Source organism: Salmo trutta, chromosome 2 (genome assembly GCF_901001165.1).
Source record: "Salmo trutta chromosome 2, fSalTru1.1, whole genome shotgun sequence".
Lineage (NCBI taxonomy): Eukaryota > Metazoa > Chordata > Actinopteri > Salmoniformes > Salmonidae > Salmo > Salmo trutta.
The window spans coordinates 37,798,573-37,816,756 of record NC_042958.1 but is presented as its reverse complement, the minus strand read 5'-3'; positions in this window follow the sequence as shown (position 1 = coordinate 37,816,756).

The window sequence follows — 18,184 nt, the reverse complement described above, 5'->3', positions numbered from 1 at the left end:
TGTCACACATGTATGGTCTCTCTTCACTGTGCCTATTTTTCCCATGCATTTGAAGACCACGTCTTGTCACAAAGCATTTTCCGCAAACGTCACATTTCAGATTAGGCAACTCACTGGTTTCTTTCCTTGGCCGACCTCTTGGTCTCTCTTCAAGATGGCGATTTTGCCGATGCCTTTTCAGACTACGTGCTGTCGCCAAGCATTTTCCGCACACATCACATTTCAGGTCAGGCAACTCACTGTTTTCTTTCTTTGGCCGTCCTTTTGGTCTCTCTTCACCGTGCAAATTTTGTTGATGCCTTCTCAGACCACATGCTGTCGCAAAGCATTTTCCGCACAAGTCACATTTCAGATCAGGCAACTCCCTGGCTTCTTTCCTTGGCCTTCCTCTTCCTCTCTTTGATTTAAGAGGCGTTAACCGTGACAGTCGTATTCTATTCTCCACGTCATCCTCTTTTACATTATCACTTTCATTGTTGTCACTTTCTGGATTTACTTCAGATGGGGGCTGATATTCACTGGTTGAGTCGGACTCTCTGTAGCACTCACCATCAAATTCTGTTTGGTTCTCAACAGTTGTAATGTTGATAGAGTTCCATATAGACTCTTCGGCATCAGACTCGACTGGCCCCAAACTGGCGCTCCATTCCTGCTCATAGTGCTGTTGCTCAGGGTTAACAACCTCTTCAGTAAGAGTAAGCTGCTGGAGGTCTGGAGGGAAGGAGAAAGGATGACATTTAATGAAAACTTAAACGCTTAAAAGAGACAAATAGGACTACTACCTATACGATGGGGCTTCAAAATTGGATCATCCAATTCATTAAAAACACGTAATTTAAGATATATCTAATTTATATTTGTGAATTAATTTACTTATAGCTGATGCATGTTACTTGAAGTTCGAGAAGTAAGACATCTCAAAAAGTTGAACAATTCTCACGTGAACTACAACTCCCACAAGTTTTGTTCGTATGCTGGATTACACGTCACACTTGAGTCGCTTGAGCTGCACACTCACAGGTAAGGACCACCGCTGGTAAGAACATACTATACAGATCGTTTCTGTGTTTTATATTATGCATTTATCGGATGCAATATTTGTCAATCTTTAGGGTGTTTTTGATTTTACCCACGTTAACGTGACCTAAGAGGTGATTGAAATATGGAACAACTTTGCAAAGAGGTGACAAATAGGAAACAACTTTTACATTTTTTTTTATAATTATTTATTACAAAAAACACAAGGAAGAGGTAACATTAAAGTATTAGAACATGAAGGACAAACAATACAGCATCAAGACACTATCAAACATGTATCAGTCTGTCCGCAACAGAGCCATCCTTGTGTGAGAGTGCGTGTGCATGATAGTGATATAAAATATATGTCAGAGTTGCCTTTTTCATGATCACAATCTTGTGAAACCCGAACCCTCCAAGATTCCCCCACAGTTCCCCAATAGCTGTCCCTCATCCATTCGAAACCCCTCCCACAGTCCCCCCCACAATTAATTCCATTCCCCACCCCCGGCATTAGTTGTAAAAAAGCTGCCACTTAGTGTCATTCAAATTTACTTTTATTATGTTTTATTTCTACTTTTTTTCTCCTTTTGACCATCATTCTCTCTCACACACAGCAACTCCACTCCCACGTGTCTCCAATTCCACATACCAACCCTCAGCTTCCCTCAGCCCATCCCATCTATCTCTGCTGGCCACCCACTTCGTGTTTCTACGCAACACATATTTCAACTATGCTATGATGTTTAACGTACAATTTGAATCTATCTAATCGAATAGAATCTATAGATTGCATGTTGAAGATAAATACTTTTACTAAGAGTATTAGTATATTAGTAATTGACTGACCCGGTCTCTCCAGATCTCCTAACAGTACTATTTCTACTGTCAATTTTAGATCAATGCTATGCATTTTCAGCCATTCCTGAACCTGAGACCAGAAACAGGCTACCTGAGGGCAATACCAAAATAAGTGGTCTATTGATTCTGTATCCTCACAACAAAATCTGCAGAGCTTCGATGATTTTATGCCCCAAATATTCAACATTTTGTTGGTGGCAAGAATTGTAAATAATAATTTTAGCTGAAAAGCTGAAAGTTTTGAATCTTGCGTTACATTACATTACATTTTAGTCATTTAACAAACGCTCTCATCCAGAGCGACTTACAGTAGTGAATGCATACATTTCAATTCAATTCCTCCATGTATATCACACTAGGTCGGGGTTTTTTAGTCTCCAAATATCCACTATTTCTAATGTGTCCATAATATTTCTGATTTCCTTAAGGGCACGATGATGATAGTTTGTAGAGTGATTATCTTTATGGTCCATTGAGATACTTAACACTGTGTTATAGTCTCCTACCATAATGATTAGATCATTTGTTGCCTGTAAGTTAAATAAATTGGTATAAATGTTTTCAAAGAAATGTGGATCATCCTGATTTGGACCATATAGATTAATGAGCCAAATCTCTTTTTCGTCCACTTTCATATTCAAAAGGATCCACCTTCCTTGCGAATCATTCCTGATTATTTGCACATTCAGATCGAAATTTTTGTTAATTAATATCATGACACCCTTTGAGTTCCTTTGTCCATGACAGAAAATTATTTCACCACCCCATTCCTTTTCCCACGCAACTTCATCTAAAGATGTAGAGTTTCCTGTAAACAGTATATGTTATATTCCTTTTCTTTTAGCCATGTAAAGACTGATCTTCTTTTTTTAGAATCTGCCAAACCGTTACAATTATAACTGGCTATACTTATTTCACCCCTTACCATAACTAGATACTATTCTCAGGCTAAACTGACCATAATTAGTGCTTGTAAAGTTACTGCCATCAGAGGTATTATGAAGGTCAAAACTAGAGCTTTCAAATGTCTGATATTTAGAATTGAAGAAATAAGTTCTAGCAATATTTTTTTTATTCCCTTGCCTGTTTGCCTGTGAGCCAATGCCACAGATGTTAGAAAATTGAGACAAGTTGTGTGTGTAACAAATCTGAGTAGGTTGATGTGTATGATATTGGATGGGATATAGTGAGAGTGTGTATGATGTCTGTATAAGAGTAAGACTATAATGTGTGATGTCCAAATAAATAATAACTCTGCCAATTTGCATGTTTGAGTGTCTATGTGTAACATGTAGTGCGTATAGCCTTAATACCTCTCTGGGCTAGGTGGGACGTCCCACCTACTCAACAGCCAGTGGAATCCCGTGGCGCGTTATTCAAATACCTTAGAAATGCTATTACTTCAATTTCTCAAACATATTACTATTTTACACCATTTTAAAGACAAAACTCTCGTTAATCTAACCACACTGTCCGATTTCAAAAAGACTTTACAACGAAAGCAAAACATTAGATTGTCAGCAGAGTACCCAGCCAGAAATAATCAGACACCCATTTTTCAAGCTAGCATATAATGTCACATAAACCCAAACCACAGCTAAATGCAGCACTAACCTTTGATGATCTTCATCAGATGACAATCCTAGGACATTATGTTATACAATACATGCATGTTTTGTTCAATCAAGTTCATATTTATATCAAAAACCAGCTTTTTACATTAGCATGTGACGTTCAGAACTAGCATACCCACCGCAAACTTCCGGTGAATTTACTAAATTACTCACGATAAACGTTCACAAAAAACATAACAATTATTTTAAGAATTATAGATACAGAACTCCTTTATGCAATCGCTATGTCCGATTTTAAAATAGCTTTTCGGTGAAAGCACATTTTGCAATATTCTGAGTAGATAGCCCAGCCATCACGGGCTAGCTATTTTGACACCCACCAAGTTTAGCCCTCACCAAAGTCAGATTTACTATAAGAAAAATGTGATTAACTTTGCTGTTCTTCGTCAGAATGCACTCCCAGGACTTCTACTTCAATTACAAATGTTGGTTTGGTTCAAAATAATCCATAGTTATGTTCAAATATCCTGTTTTGTTCGTGCGTTCAAGACACTATCCGAAGGGTAAATAAGGGTGACGCGCCCGACGCATTTCGTGACAAAAAAATTCTAAATATTCCATTACCGTACTTCGAAGCATGTCAACCGCTGTTTAAAATCAATTTTTATGCCATTTTTCTCGTAAAAAAGCGATAATATTCCGACCGGGAAACCCTGTTTTAGTTCAAAGACAGAGAAAATAAAAACATGGGGTCGCCTCGTGCACACGCCTCAGTCTCATTGTACTCTGATCGACCACTTACCAAAGGCGCTAATGTTTTTCAGCCAGGGGCTGCAAAGACATCATTCAGTTTTTTCCCGCCTTCTGAGAGCCTATGGGAGCCGTAGGAAGTGTCATGTTACAGCAGAGATCCTAAGTTTTCAATAAAGAGAGTGAAGAAGCCCAAGAAATTGTCAGACAGGCCACTTCCTGTAAGGAATCTTCTCAGGTTTTTGCCTGCCATATGAGTTCTGTTATACTCACAGACACCATTCAAACAGTTTTAGAAACTTTAAGGTGTTTTCTATCCAAAGCCAATAATTATATGCATATTCTAGTTTCTGGGCAGTAGTAATAACCAGATTAAATCGGGTACGTTTTTTTATCCGGACGTGTAAATACTGCCCCTATTCATAATTGTAATCCATATCGTATCACCATCATAGTTGCATCATAATTACCTTTAACATAATTGAAAAACACATCCCAGCATTTCCATAGCAATTGATGTTTCACATGATCATGAATGAGATCTTGCATTACTCTAGAGACGGCTTCACTACAGTACAAATGTATTCCGAACAATATGTTATTATTCCCCAATGCCCCTATTTTGATATCTTCCCCTTACTTGTTGTAAACATATATAAACTTGTAGACAAATACATAAAAAAGATAGACAAACAAACACATTCAATTATAAAACAGTTCTCGACAATAGAGACAGAGGGAGAGAAGAGAGAGAAAGAGAGAGTGAGAGAAGAGAGCGAGATCGGATGTGTGTGTGTGTGTATGTATAAGTCCGTATGTGTAAGCAAGCATGTAGTTGAGTTCGTGTGTGTTCATATCCACTTCATAAAGTTCAGATATTTTAAACAGTTCCCATACCTTCTTTTTTTTCGTAACCTGAAGTCCCTGTAGAATTTAGTACAGCCACGGTGTTATGGAGCTGTCTCGGAGTAGCTGTCCATCTATAAAGAGTTTGTCCACAATGATAAAGGCACGCCTACCATCCATCCTTTGTTTTCTTTGTACCGGATAGTCTCTTACGAAGTTCGTTTATCTCCTTTGGAAATTGGTTATTGAGACCAAATTTGGTCCCTTTAAGCTCCCTTCCTCTGCTTTTGATCAGCTCCTTTTGTTGGTAGTGTTCAAATTTTGAGATGATCGGTCAGGGACCCTTTGTCTTGTCGCTCCGAGCTCCAAGTCTGTGTACTCGGTGGAAAGCCACCTTGTTTACAGTCTCTATAGGAAGTTTCAATGTGGATTTCATGAATTCTCTGATCGCGCCCTCTGGATTATTGGATGCATCCTCAGGAATACCAGGAAAAAATAGATTTTCACACATGCTACGACTTTGTATGTCTAGTAGCGACTCCTTCATCACCCTGTTATCCCTGAGTAGACAATCCATGTTGGAATCGTGGATTTTTACCTTGGCTGTGAATAGGAAACAACTTTGCAGTGATACAAAAGCTACACTGGATACAAATTAATGTTATTCCCAAAAAGTAACCACGTAAAACATGTTTTCAACCTGATAATCCTTAAATAGCAACAGTATTAACACAGCACACACTATTATAGCTTTGTGAATAGACATTATGACAGTAATGTCCTGTGCCACTCAATCATAACAAATTATATATCTTAGGAATTAGAGACATTTCATTGATAAATTAATGTTTGTCAGACGTGTTCAGACCTCAAAAGTAGACTTATGTTGAGGTATGTCAACATCTCAAGCAATCTGCTGTGTAGATCCAAATATATGCCTCAATCCCAAATGAATGGAAAATATGAGTACTGTCTAATTTCCTGGTTTGATTCTTATTTTTTCCATTCATTTGGGGTGAAGGCACATAGATAGATCTACACAACGTGGTTTATCTTGACAGACTTCTTTAGAGTTGTGAAAAAGTCTGAGGTCACCCTAGCGGTGGAGGTTTCAGTCAGGAAGCAGACAAGAAGTAGCAGTGCAATGTTCAGGGGTGGACATTTATTTACGGTGATGTAGAGTAGTTAACTTATACATGATGTACATACAGTGCATTCGGAAAGTATTCAGACCCCTTCCCCTTTTCCACATTTTGTTACGTTACAGCCTTATTCTAAAAATGATGAAATATTTTTTTCCCTCATCAATCTACACCCAATACCTCATAATGATAAAGCGAAAACAGGTTTTTAGACATTTTGGCAAATGTATTAAAAATTAAAAACAGAAATAAGTATTCAGACCCATAGCTATGACACTCGAAATTGAGCTCAAGTGCATCCTGTTTCCATTGATCATCCTTGAGATGTTTCTATAACTTGATTGGAGTCCACCTGTGGTAAATTCAATTGATTGGACATGATTTGGAAAGGCACACACCTGTCTATATAAGGTCCCACAGTTGACAGTGCATGTCGAAAACCAAGGTCGAAGGAATTATCCGTAGAGCTCTGAGACAGGATTGTGTAGAGGCACAGATCTGTGGAAGGGTACCAAAAAATCTCTGCAGCATTGAAGGACCCCAAGAACACAGTGGCCTCCATCATTCTTAAATGGAAGAAGTTTGGAACCACCAAGACTCTTCCTAGAGCTGGACACCCAGCCAAACTGAGCAATTGGGGGAAAAGGGCCTTGATCAGGGAGATGACCAAGAACTCTATGGTCACTCTGACAGAGCTCCAGAGTTCCTCTGTGGAGATGGGAAAACCTTCCAGAAGGACAACCATCTCTGCAGCATTCCGCCAATCAGGCCTTTACGGTATAGTGGCCAGGCAGAAGCCACTCCTCAGTAAAAGGCACATGACAGCCCGCTTAGAGTTTGCCAAAAGGCACGTAAAGGACTCTCAGATCATGAGAAACAAGATTCTTTGTCCTGAATGCCAAGAGTCACATCTGGTGGAAACCTGGCACCATCCTTATGGTGAAGCATGGTGGTGGCAGCATCATGCTGTGGGGATGTTTTTCAGTGGCAGGGACTGGGAGACTAGTCAGGATCGAGGGGAAAGATGAACGGAGCAAAGTACTGAGAGACCCTTGATGAAAAACTGCTCCAGAGCACTCAGGTTCTCAGACTGGGGTAAAGTATCACCTTCCAACAGGACAACGACCCTAAGCACAGCCAAAGCAACGCAGGAGTGGCTTCGGGACAAGTCTGAATGTTCTTGAGTGGCCCAGCCAGAGCACGGACTTGAACCTGATTGAACATCTCAGGAGAGACCTGAAAATAGATGTGCAGAGACTCTCCACATCCAACCTGACAGAGCTTGAGAGGATCTGCAGAGAAGAATGGGAGAAACTCCCCAGATACAGATGTGCCAAGCTTGTAGCGTCATACCCAAGAAGACTCAAGGCAGTAATCACTGCCAAAGGTGCTTCAACAAAGTACTGAGTAAAGGGTCTGAAACTTATGCAAATGTGATATTTCAGTTTTTTTTATATTGAATACATTTGCCAAAATGTTGTTTTTGCTTTGTCGTTATGGGGTATTGTGGAAAGCGTCAAGGGGTCTGAAAACTTTCCGAATGCGCACTGTATATACAATGAAAAATAACAAATAGGACGAGGAAACCCAAACTGGACGAAACCCAAATAGGACGAGGAAACCCAAACTGGGGGTAAATCAAATAAGTGGTGCGCTCAAAATAAACCAGTCCTCCATCATGTCTGAAAATATAGCGTACGGCCAGCATGACACCTTACCCTTGTCTCTGTTTTGACAAAAATTAAATAACAGGGTTTAAGTACAAGTCCCTCATGCCTCACCTTGGAATGTACCACTTTCGACCAATCACGAATAAATGGTATAATACATTAATGAAATTATTAATAGCCAGTAGGGCTGTGACGATACCAGCATATTTTTTACATGGCAAAAATTTAAACAAAAAGCAGACCAAATGTTGGTCCTTTAAAACCCTGCTGTATGTAAAATATTGCGTGCTATAGCTTGGAAAATAAATAAATGTGATTCTGGTGGACAACATAATGATGTTTGTTTCCAACATTAGGGCTGTTTTCCTAAAGAAGTTAAATCCGCTTCATGTTTTGTTTCCTTGCCAAGATACTAATGAGTATCGCGATACTGGTATCGTCCCTGCCCTAATAACCATAAGGTAATCACATTGACAATTCATAAATACACACACTTCAATAACTGTGTTTGCATAAAGCATATGCGGGATTCAACCACATTACAAAACCCAGTAACATAGGATAAGTAGCTATCCAGAATGCAGCAGGAGTATAACAGAGAGAAACAAACAATTCAAACAAGGCTTACCAGGTAAGTTTGCAAACAATTCCTACCTTTAACATAACCAAAACATGAGCACTTGAATGGTAACATTAATAGGCAAAAGCATGATTAGACAGAGTAAATTAGCAGAGCTTCAAACAAAGGTGTAGCGCCCAAAACCAAATGAATGTCGGTATATGACAACAAATTCTAACATTAGTTTTTCTATTTATAGTTAAACTTCGGCGGTACAAGTCAGAATACAGTCACGGACTGAACGAGCTCCGTGACATCTGACAAACTTGGACTTGAAAGTGTAACGTCCCTAAAAGGCCTAATGCAGCCGTTTGTACAATTTCTGGGTAACAATTAAGTACCTTACTGTAATAGAGTTTCATTAAAATGGGCAAAAATAGTTTTTTTTAACAAAAACATATTTCTCATGTTAGAATTTTGCGAGGACAGTCTGGGAGTGGTCTGAGTGGGGAGGGGAAAACGGGAAAACTATTATTGGCAGAGAGGATTGGAATTCTTTGTTATTTTTTATTTATTATTTTAAGTTAAGCGCACACAGCAGACACCTTTATTTAATACTGGAAAGGTCCATGGAGAGGGGCCACGCACACTCTACTGCAGTTGGTCAGGGAATGTGATGCTAACTACGTAGCTAGTAGGCACACAGATAATAGCTTGCTCTGAAGTGGCCATATACACACACACTATACAGAACAAAAATATAAACGCAACAATTTCATTGATTTTACTGAGTTATAGTTCATAAGAGGAAATCAATCAAATGAAATAAATTCATTAGGCCCTAATATATGGATTTCACATGTCTGCGAATAAAAATATTCATCCGTTGGTCACAGGTACAGTACCTTAAAAAACTAGTTATTTTTGTGCATTCAAATTTCCATTGATAAAATGCAATCGTGTTCGTTGTCTGTAGCATATGCCAGCCCATACCATAACCCCACTCGGTTTATTATTTTTATTATAACATTTAAAATTACAATTTAAAATTACAATTTGGGGCGGCAGGTAGCCTAGTGGTTAGAGCGTTGGACTAGTAATCGAAAGGTTGCAAGATCGAATCACCGAGCTGACAAGGTAAAAATCTGTCGTTCTGTCCCTGAACAAGGCAGTTAACCCACTGTTCCTAGGCTGTCATTGAGAATAAGAATTTGTTCTTAACTGAATTGCCAGGTTAAATAAAGCTAAAAAAATATATATAATTACAATACAAACATAGGACATCACTACACGTATATATTCACTGTAGAAACATAAAATAACATTAAAAGTTTAAAAAAATGAAAAAATCACAAGAATTGACTTTCAAATGTTAAAGTAGCTAAAATAAAATGAATAAAATAAAGGCCAGGGGATAGAGTTGTAAGAATACAGTGTTTTTTTTGTCATTGACTAATTCTAGGGATTTTATTAAATATTGGTTTTCAAATGGAAATTTGGGGACAGATTTCAAATATTTGTTTTTGTGTATATAACATTTACCAAAGAGAATGAACGACTAATTCAGAAGTGTTGTTTTCATTTGAATAATAACATATTACATCATCCATTGTAAATACATGGGTCTTATTGATGAAATTAAAAATGTCAATATTTAACTCGCTCCAAAATAACTTCACAGTCACACTCATAAAAAATGTGTATAATAGTTTCTCCTCCTTTATCACAGAACAGGCATATGTCCTCTAAATTCATGATTTTAGACAACAAGTTAGGGGAAAGGGGGATACCTAGTCAGTTGTGCAACTTCAACTGAAATGTGTTGAATGTGAAATATCTCCGAATCAGAGAGATGCGGGGTGCTGCCTTAATCGACCTCCACATCTTCGGCGCCCGGGGGTTAACTGCCTTGCTCAGTGGGTTAACTGCCTTGCTCAGATTTTTACCTTGTCAGCTCAAGGATTCGATCCAGCAACCTTTCGGTTACTGGCCCAACGCTCTAAGTAAGCTACCTGCTGCCACCCAAGTTATTGCAAGGGTATGTTTTGTGCAAGATTTTTGTGAATTTCTTTACTTTATTTGATATACAAAATTTGTGAGGGAGCAATCAAGCTTTCTTCCATTCAATTTCAATAATATATGCATTCCAGAAGAATTTCATTAATTAAGTCCTGAAGGTGTTGCTTTGCATATAGAATTCAATTCTTTATACATTATTACATTTGAACTTGCTCAACCGGTTGTCTGTGCGGTAGAAATTTGAGACAAAATATCCACAGGAAAGTATTATTTACCCAACTGTTTAGAGTGCCGGTACAGCCTTTGAAATTTCTATTACCTGGCACATGCGCAAAACCATGTAAACACCTGCAAGACTTCAGTTAGTATGCATGCATCGCATAAGTACATTGCATGTACTTCTGTCTTTTGCACGTGCCTTTGATCATGAACAAACACATCTTGATTGCCACATACAGAGACCAGCGTTTTTGAAGTCGGTTGAACCGACTTGAATGTAATTTAACATATTAATTAAAGAAATCCCCATCAAAATCCATCAGTTTAAGCTAGAGATGTTTTTTTTTGCATTAGATGCATCTCAATTCACCGCATCCGCCGATAACGCCCTTCTGCATCGGTGTTGAAAGGTGGCAGAGCTAGAGCTGTGTTTGTCAGACCATGAGACATCCCCAAAGTCTTCTCACGAAAACGTCTGTAGCGTCCGAACGGTTTGGCCTACACAATATGACCCCTCTGTGGAAAGCTGAGACTCTCACGGGCATGATGGTGTTCCGTCTTGCCCTAGGACAACCACAAGACTCATCTGAAGGTCCCTGGTACCAGTTTAAAAAATGTAGATAGTTTAGTGCCTACAATGTAACTAAATAAAAATAGTTTCCAGATCATTCTTATATCTCTCAGATATAGGACAGACACTTCAGAACAAACTTCCTTTCAATTTTTATCTGTTGTTCCATGTAGTGAATCTGTTATTCATTGTGTTTATATTGGCTAACAGCAGTAATGCCAAATTAAATGTTTCAAAGGGTCTTTAAAATTCTAAATCAAATAGCTAAATAATCCTTGGTATGACCATCTTAACTTCTCTAGGGTAGGGGGCAGTATTTTGACGTCCGGATGAAAGGCGTGCCCAAATTAAACTGCCTGCTACTCAGGCTCAGAAGGTAGGATATGCATATTATTAGTATATTTGGATAGAAAACACTCTGAAGTTTCTAAAACTGTTTGAATGATCTCTGTGAGTATAACAGAACTCATATGGCAGGCAAAACCTGAGAAAAATCCAACCAGGAAGTGTGGAAATCTGAGGTTTGTAGTTTTCAAGTGATTGCCTATACAGTATACAGTGACTTAGGGTTCATTTTGCACTTCCTAAGGCTTCCACTAGATGTCAACAGTCTTTAGAACGTTGTTTCATGCTTCTACTGTGAATAGGGAGCGAACAAGAGGGCCTGGAAGTAGATTAGTGAGAAAATGACATGAGCTCAGAGGCGCGCGCTCACGTGAGAGTTAGCTGTGTTCCTTTTCTTTTCTGAAGACATTGGAATTGTCCGGTTGGAATATTACTGAAGATTTATGTTAAAAACGTCCTAAAGATTGATGCTATACATCGTTTGACATATTTATACGATATTTTAACGTAAATATAACTTTTTTTTAAACTTTTCGTCGTGACATTTGCGCGCGCTTCCTGCATTTGGAGTAGTGGACTGAACGCACGAACAAAAGGAGGTATTTGGACATAAATAATGGACTTTATCGAACAAAACAAACATTTATTGTGGACCTGGGAACCCTGGGAGTGCATTCTGATGAAGATCATCAAAGGTAAGTGAATATTTATAATATTATTTCTGAGTTTTGTTGACTCCACAAAATGGCGGGTTTGGTTTCGTGTCTGAACGCTGTACTCAGATTGCAAAATTTGCTTTCCCCGTAAAGCTTTTTTGAAATCTGACACAGCGGTTGCATTAAGAAGTGTATCTATAATTCTTTAAATAACTGTTGAATATTTGAATCAACATTTATGATGAGTATTTCTGTAAATTGATGTGCTCATTCACCGGAAGTTTTGGGAGGCAAAACATTTCTGAACATTACATGCCAATGTAAAATGGGGTTTTTGGATATAAATATGAACTTTATCGAGCAAATCATACATGTATTGTGTAACATAAAGTCCTATGAGTGCCATCTGATGAAGATCATCAAAGGTTAGTGATTCATTTTAGCTATATTTCTGTTTTTTGTGACGCCTCTCCTTGCTTGGAAAATGGCTGTGTGGTTTTTCTTGTTTTGGTGCTGTCCTAACATAATCTAATGTTATGCTTTCGCCGTAAAGCCTTTTTGAAATCGAACAATGTGGTTGGATTAACGAGAAGTGTATCTTTAAAATGGAATATAATAGTTGTATGTTTGAGAAATTTGAATGATGAGATTTTTGCTGTTTTGAATTTGGCGCCCTGCTATTTCACTGGCTGTTGAATAGTGTGTCCCGCAGCGTCCCACATACCCCAGAGAGGTTAAAACAATTCCATACGTTAGCTTAGAAAACATTGAATTTGATGCTGAAAGCATTGCCTCAATCGGGACCATGGCTATCTGAAAACAGCAGTTTGTGGAGAGCGCACGCCTCAAACATGACTGATTTAGAGCAGTGAAAGGTGCAGCAAGCTCATTGATTATGTTCACATGCAAACTAATAATTCAATACTAAACTGATTATGGCAGTAGGCCGAGTATGGCATTAGTCATGGTCATTTCTCTGTGAAAGGACACATGAGCACCAACGTGAAGTTCATAGGATCATGTCAAATTGTCTGTCACATGAAAGCTAAGAGTCTATTTTTTGTGCTACTGTTCTCCCTTCCACTGGCATACTGTTATGTTAAGCTGATGACGGTTTTCTTTCTCTTATCTGGTGGTCAAAGCAAGATTGTGAAAAGTCTGGACAACGCCTCCCTCTCGCCTCTCTCTCCTATTAATGTCACCTTTCACAGCTCTTACTGACACCTACCCATGAGCCCCTTCTCTTTCCATTTACTGTAACCAGCATCCTTACCCACTGAGCACAGTTGACACTGGACTTCGAAAAATAGTCTAAATTTAGTCAGTCTGCCCTGGTTTCAGCGTCCACAGACATCTTTTTGGTCCGATCTGGACCAGCCCTGGTTTCAACGTCAACAGACGTCAGGACTGGCCTTCATTTGGCCCAAACATAGACATCCGGACTGGACCAAATCTGAATCAATCATAGAGTGTATGTTTCACACGTTTGGACATTACAGTACAGTAGAGTGAAGAGAAGTAAACTTCAGTACAGTACACAGTAGAGCACACTAGTTGAGTACACTATAATGTGCTAAACTATACTGTACTCTACTGTATTGTACTATATGAAATTCATATCCATAATTATGCATTTCTGAGTAGTATAGATCAGGGACCCATGATGAAATTCTCTTACCGCAATTCTGTTACCGGGTGTTAATCCACTTCAATTAAACATTCGAAATCAATGGTGTTTGTTTGGCATACATTTTAATAGAAAAATCTGAGTCTAAGCTTAATTCCGTAACTGTGGAATTGCCCTCATGTAAACACCTTACTCTGCTTATCTTAATCGGCTTGAAGTCATAATAGAAGTAAGCATACGCATATTAAAACACCTGCTTTTCTGAGCAATGTTTCAAATGATTGGGACCAGCTGAATTGGAGTTACAGCGGTGTATTTGACCTGCGCATGTGCAGCGCAAGCCTCCCTCTTATGATTTGCCTAGTTAAAAAGGTTAAATAAAAAATAGAGAGAAAATAAATGTGCAAGTGAAGTGAGTTCAGAAAAACTTAAAGTATGCATCTTAGAAATATTTTTCAATGATTGTCAATTTTGTTCATTCATCAAAGTCCCCTGTTTTCAGATGTGTCCATGTAAACAAGATTATTAGGGAAATCGTTCTGGTAACACTTTATTTTAAGAGTCTATAATAAAACATTTATATGCCATTTATAAATGTGTAAACCATTTATTAATCATTACTCCCACATTAATAAACCATTTACTAATAATTAGTAAAGTATTTTTGCAGTCCCTAATCTAAAGTGAGTGCTAGTATTACTTCATAAATACTTTAGAAATGTTTCGAGTGACAAGTGTAATTTCTCACAAAAAGATGGGCATGCCATTGGCAGACATTCCTGCAGTACCTTACTAACATTTACAAATATGGGATTCATGATTAATAAGTGGTGCGCAAACGGTTTGTAAATGTCTTATAAATGTTTTATTATGGACCCTTAAAATAAAGTGTTAACATCCTTCTTGCAAAACATGTAGCCCTAAACGTTTAAATCAAACTATTATATTAAAAGGACTATTCACAATAATATATTGCGACAGGTATATTGTTAACAGATATAGGAGACATTTTCTGAAGAGACCAAAAAGTTTCCGTTGGACAGGGGTGGATTTTTCTTTTGTCGAACTTTCTTTGAGGCAAATGATGGAAGCAGTGTTTTTGGAATAAATGATTGCCGAATACTTTTTTAAAGGTAGTAATAGGCTACAATGTAAAATGAATGTCAAATAGAGACGTCACATACCTGCTAATCTATGCAACTTTATCTCTGGTTTGAAAACCAAATCCAGCAGTCTTCGTAGACGTGCATTCGCCCGTTTCAAACGGTAGACTTCTTCCTGGTACTCTGCGATCGTTTTTTTAACCACCACGGATATCTCCAAAGGAACTGCTGTTAATGTTTCGTTGAGAAACACATTAATCTGTTGTAGTTTAGACATTTTGGGGAGAAAATGGATGGGTGGGGAATTGTTTTTGTTATTTTGCTGTCATTACTACGGATCCGTGCTCGAGAAACAGGAAATGTCTAGGAGAATGACTTCTTCTTAAATTTGTTTGGCGGATGGCAACCAACTGAAAGGTGCCTACTGCCTACACCCCCACCTACTGTACTGGAGTGTGAAGCCGGTCACCACATACATAAAATAACACAGTGCTGTAGGTATGTATTAAATCCTGTATTTCTAATAAAATAAACTAGGGCTCTATTTAATCCGTAGCGCTGAAGTTCGGTGTTACATTGTGATTTCAATTTAAAGGCAATGTTCCCGTGTTAGCGGAGAGTGCATCCACAATAAATGCTGCATTTGTCAATAAATGCTGCATTTTGTCGGCTGAATCAGAAATGACCTTATCGTGCAATCTATAACGCTTCAGCGATACAGATTGAATCGAGCCCTTACACTTGTTGTTGGTATTCGTCTTCCACAGAGAGAGGTGCATAATATGATATTATCTGTACTCTGATGTGGCCGGACCAAATTGGGGAGATATTGTGGAATGTGGCCTTCACTTGGCCTCTGCTACTTCTTCCCTGGACTCATCGTCATGCTCAGCTACAGCAAAACACTGCAGGTAGGATGGTTAGGCGTCAAACACTGTTGCATTGCCAGATTGACTTACATTGACTAAATTATGTACATACGTGGCATAAATAAGAACAAAATGTTTTAAGAAAAGTGGTTTGGATGTATGCAAACTTTTTTTAACATGCATTGCTCACTAATGTTCATGTCAGGTGGTGATCAAATCAGATTTTTTCAAATCTTTTTACAAGTGTCTTGACTTATTGGGCTTTAAATGTGAACAGTATCATCCAATAAAATCAAATGTGATTGGTCACATACACATGTTTAGCAGATGTTATTGCAAGTGTAGCGAAATGCTTGTGTTTCTAGCTCCAAGAGTGCAGTAATATCTAACAATTCACAACAATACACACAAACCTAAAAGTAAAATAATGGAATTAAGGAATATATAAATATTAGGATGAGCAATGTAGGAGTGGCATTGACTAAAATACAGTAGAATAGAATACAGTATATACATATGCGATGAGTAAAGCAAAAATATGTAAACATTATTAAAGTGACTAGTGTTCCATTAAAGTGGCCAGTGATTTCATGTCTATGTATATAGGGCAGCAGCCTCTAAGGTGCAGGGTTATGTAACCGGGTGGAATCCGCCTAGTGATGGCTATTTAATAGTCTGATGGCCTTGGGATAGAAGCTGTTTTTCAGTTTCTTGGTCCCAGCTTTGATGCATCTGTACTGACCTCGCCTTCTGGATGATAGTGGGGTGAACAGGCAGTGGCTCGGGTGGTTGTTGTCCTTGATTATCTTTTAGGCCTTCCTGTGACATCGGGTGCTTTAGGTGTCCTGGAGGGCAGGTCGTTTTCCCCAGGTGATGCATTGGGCAGACCGCACCACCCTCTTGAGAGCCCTGCGGTGCAGTTGCCATACCAGGCGGTGATACAGCCTGACAGGATACTGTCAATTGTGCATCTGTAAAAGTTTGTGAGGGGTTTAGGTGCCAAGACAAATTTCTTCAGCCTCCTGGGGTTGAAGAGGTGATGTTATGTCTTCTTCACCACACTGTCTGTTTGGGTGGACCATTTCAGATCGTCACTGCACCTGTACATAGCCCATCTGTAATTAGCCCATCCAACTACCTCATCCCCATACTGTTATTTTATTTATTTTGCTCCTTTGCACCCCAGTATCTCTACTTGTACACTCATCTTCTGCACATCTATCACTCCAGTGTTTAATTGCTATATTGCAATTATTTTGCCATTATGGCCTATTTATTGCCCTACCTCCGTTATCCTACCTCATTTGCACACACTGTTTATAGACTTTTTCTATTGTATTATTGACTGTATGTTTGTTTATTCTATGTGTAACTCTGTGTTGTTGTTTGTGTTGCACTGCTTTGCTTTATCTTGGCCAGGTTGCAGTTGTAAATGAGAACTTGTTCTCAACTGGCCTACCTGGTTAAATAAAGGTGAAATAAAAATGTTTAAAAAAAATGTGTATGCTGAGGAACTTGAAGCTTTCCACCTGCTTCACGGTGGTCCTGTCGATGTGGATAGGGGCGTGCTCCCTCTGCTGTTTCCTGAAGTCCATGATCAGCTCCTTTGTTTTTTCGACATTGAGTGAGAAATTATTTTCCTGGCACCACACTCCCAGGGCCCTCACCTACTCCCTGTTGACTGTCTCATCATTATTGGTAATCAAGCCTACTACTGTTGTGTCGTCTGCAAACTGATTGAGTTGGAGGCGTGCATGACCACGCAGTCATGGGTGAACAGGGAGTACAGGAGGGGGCTGAGCACACACCCTTGTGGGGCCCCTGTGTTGAGGATCAGTGAAGTGGAGGTGGTTTCCTACCTTCACCACCTGGGGGCGACCCGTCAGGAAGTCCAGGACCCAGTTGCACAGGGCGGGGTTCAAACCCAGGGCCCCGAGCTTAATGATGAGCTTGGAGGGTACTATGGTGTTGAATGCTGAGCTATAGTCAATGAACAGCATTCTTACATAGGTATTCCTCTCGTCCAGATGGGATAAGGCAGTGTGCAGTGCGATGGCATCGTCTGTGGATCTATTGGGGCGGTAAGCAAATTGAAGTGGGTCTAGGATGTCAGGTAAGGTGGAGGTGATATTATGATCCTTAACTAGCCTCTCAAAGCACTTCATGATAATTGAATATGAGAGATTGAATATGTCCATAAACACTCCAGCCAGCTTGCCTGCTCATACTCTGAGGACACGGCTAGGGATGCCGTCTGGGCCGGCAGCCTTGCGAGGGTTAATACACTTAAATGTCTTACTCACGTCGGCCAAGGAGAAGAAGAGCCCACAGTTCTTGGTAGCGGGCCGCATCGATG